This window comes from Rhinolophus sinicus, linkage group LG01 (assembly GCF_036562045.2).
Source record: "Rhinolophus sinicus isolate RSC01 linkage group LG01, ASM3656204v1, whole genome shotgun sequence".
In the NCBI taxonomy this organism is placed as follows: Eukaryota; Metazoa; Chordata; class Mammalia; order Chiroptera; family Rhinolophidae; genus Rhinolophus; species Rhinolophus sinicus.
In genome coordinates this window covers 16188710-16192399 of record NC_133751.1, presented here as the reverse complement: position 1 = coordinate 16192399, position 3690 = coordinate 16188710, and the positions used below count along the sequence as shown (strand labels likewise).

General features: G+C 37.9%; 1 pseudogene; it reads right to left on the bottom strand.

Annotated features, from left to right (window-relative positions):
- Positions 1-2614: 2614 nt before the first annotated feature.
- Positions 2615-3349, bottom strand: LOC109446501 (large ribosomal subunit protein uL30; annotated as a pseudogene).
- Between the last annotated feature and the right edge of the window lie 341 nt (positions 3350-3690).

The following is a 3690-nucleotide window of genomic DNA, read 5'->3' as shown; positions in this document are numbered from 1 at the left end:
TTAAATAAATTAGTGATATTACACAGATTGAACATTATTTAGACAATACTTTCCTCTGGGTTGTCCACATTTGCTTGGAAAATACTTCAGCTGTGTTAGTTCTGCCAAAGTTGCTACTACATTTGCTAGTTGGTTGATTGTTTGACCTAGATCCTAATAACCAGTTGATGTGCCAGTTGATATCTTTTTGATCAGTGAATGTCCCTAATTTCCTATTAGCCAATGTCCTCAACATGAGGGACTCCACAGAGGTCGTCCCACTCACTATTTCAGGTAACACCACTACTTTGCTCTTTGGTTTCTGGGGCTTATCATGAGCCCAGTGGTTTACCCACAATGTCTAATCCTAATACCTGCTATAACTGCTGTGCTGTCCTGGATCGTTCAGTGGGACTGCAAGGGAACCTGCCATAGAACGCTCTGACCCCAGGTGATTTAGGAACAAACTTTTAAATGTATTAGAAAATTAAATTCTTCCTCATTCTATACACAGACAGGAATTCCACATCATTAAAGACATAAAGATTCAAAGCAACACTTAAAAGTTTTAGAAGAAAATGTAGGAGATTGTCTCATTACATTAAAGTAAGAAAAATCACTTAAAATATAAGAAGATTCATCAGTTGTAACAAATGTACCACTCTGTTGGAGATGTTGATAATGGAAGAGGCTACGCATATGTGGAAGTAGAGGATATATGGGAAATTGGTGTGCCTTCCTCTCCGTTTGCTATGAACCTGAAACCACTCTAAAAATGAAGTCTATTAAGAAAAAAAACTTAAGTACTAACTAAACGATGAATACATTTGATGACATTAACACTCTAGATTTCTGTATACTAGACACCATAAACAAAGTTAAAAGGCAAGCTGGAGACAAAGAAAATATTTACGGGACATTTGAGAAATAATTATAATCTAGAATATATAAAAATACCCTATGAGAAAAAGACAAAAATTCCAGTAAAGAAATGAATATAAACCTTCAGTTCTCAGAAGAGAAGCTCTATATAACCAATAAGGATATGAAAAAAAAAAAAAGCTATAACTTGCTAGTAACAGAAACATGAAACTTAAAACAAGATACCCTTTTATGTCCATAAGACTGGGAAAAATTCAAAAGCCTGACAATGATAAGTGTGGTGGGAAACTAGGGGAAACAGGAACTTTCAAGTTCTTAATGTTAATTACTGGTGATTAATGAACACTGAAGTTTTACTACAGGGAATGCAGTTTACATTTGAGAAGAAAAATATAAGAGGTTGAGAAAGCAAATTGGTATAATTTGGAAAGCATTCTGGAAATATCTAGCAAAGTTGGAAGCTTAGGACCCAGCAAGTCCACTTCTAAAGTATAAATCCCAGAAAAACTCTTGCATAAGGACACAAAGATATTCATGGCACCATTTTTTATAATCCCAATATGTCTGCCATTGGGGAAATGGATACTCTTAGTTTCATTTGTATCAACGCCAAGTATGGGTTTCCTCTATTGTGTTTTACCACTCCCTTCTTTACGTTGTGGAAAATCAGGCACTGACCCTATCTTTTGCTTCATTCTCTTCTTTCCTACACTCCCCTATTCCCATGGGAGTCTCTTTCCAGCTTGGAAAATTCATCTCCCAACATGTTTCTGGCCCAGGTACTTGGTTGATGTCCACAAATCCTCCTTCTTTTTGCCTTTCCTGGTAATCTTGCCTGACTTTTCTTTCAGATTTGGGTTACTGGTCATTCATAGCAAGAAACATTATCCTGCCTCACACTTCCTCAAGGCCAACTATCTGTTTGAATGTAGAGGAAAAGAGAGGGGAAAATATATGTAGGGAGAAGAAAAAGTATGGATTAATAACTTCAAATAATACCCGACCACATTCTTCTCCTAGCAAATCTTTGGACAGTGACACCCACATGCAGACTGGTGCCTAGCTCTGTGGGAGAGGTGAGGAGAGAAGCATGAATATCTGCTGAATTTCTTGAGTCATCTGGAAGTTTCTGCTAATAGCTGTAGTAGATGCACCTTCATCCACCAATAACCTTCCGCTGCTCTCATTCTTCCCACCCTAGGAAGTTGAGCTTGGCATAGGTAAGAGCAGAACTTCTTCTGAAGCAGGATATTATTGCACAGTTGCACAGAACTGGGAGGAGAGTTGCCCCAGGCAACCTAACGTCCACTGAATAGGGGAGAGTGGCTGTCAGTAACTGCAGGCAACTTGGGTGGTCCAGCCATTCTCTTCCTCATCAGTCAATATCCTGCTCCAAATCTCTGTGCTCAAAAAGTCAGAGGCAGCCCCCTGCTCCTGCCATTTAAGGAGGAGATAATGAGGCTGGCTGCCATATTGGTGTTCTGCTCTCCTCTCACTGCATCAATCTCTGTGTCTTCCCTTGTATAACAAATGAATAAATAAATGAATGAAAAGTAAATAGTCCCCCCATACCTCCCTCAAGTAACAAATATGAAGAATTGGATGTGTACTTGTTCCATTTTCTCTTTGGTTAATCACATAAACTGTTTTCTTTTGGGACGGGTTGTTTTTGGTTTTTTGCTTTACATTTCAATGTGAAAGCAGTCACTGTTCATTAACTGACCAGATTCCCAAAATAATTATGGTAGACACCTTAGTTCATCTTTCTAATAAGCCAATTGATTTGGTATTTCCTATCGCCAACATCTCTACCTTCTACAAAATTCATGGTCTTTTACTTCATTCCACCTTGAAGGGCCAACTGAAGTAGTTTGCTTCTTTGAAGCGCTTTCCAACAGTATAGATCTCATTCTTGAGATCTTCTGTGCAGATAGTGCCATATTTACCAAAAGATCCAGCAATCATAGTGTTATCTGCTAACGCAATTAGCTTCTTATTGATTTTGTCATAAACGTGCTTGTAGATCAATTCATTTTCTGATATCAGGTCCAGGTACCTCAATGCAATATACTCATATGGCTCCACAATCCTTAACATGTTAATTAAAGCCTTGTTGAGCTTAACAAAAGTACAACTGAAGGTCTGGCAGAGGTGAAGAAGCTGCACCACCTGTCTGACTTTTGGGGTCGTACCTTTACTACTGATCTTGATGACATATCCTAGTTTGGGTTCTGCAAAGACACAGAAGCTGCCAGCTCTTCTTGCCATGCTAACCATTCTTGTCTCAGTTCTGTACATCTGCCTGTATTCTTGTGATAGTATCTACCTTCTTCATAGATCAGCTTCTTTCTTGCCTTCTGAAACATCCTCTGAGCAAACTTCTTTCTCGGGAACCTATCTTCATCTCTGCAAAATTCCTTCACTTTTTCTTAAGGGTTTCAGGCACAGCAAGAACTGTCTTTTTCTTCTTTTTTATACCCTCCATAGTTCCAGCAGGAAAAGAGCATATAACCTGTTTTTCGGTTTTGACTTTTTTTAACAGGTGGATATTATTCACTTTCCTCTGAATTTGCTTTTATACATCTCACTGTATATTGTGAACACCTCTCCCATTTGGAATATTTAAATATCCTAATATGTCATTTTCCATTGTTTATGTTTGTGTGTGTGTGTGCGCATACACACATGCCACAATTTAATCAACTTCCTACTCATGGGCAGTGAGATTGCTTATGATTTTTTGACTTGAAAAACAATGCTACAAATAGCATTGTTCTGTATATATATGTTCTTTATCAAATGTGATATTTTAAAATGTAAGTTAGAATT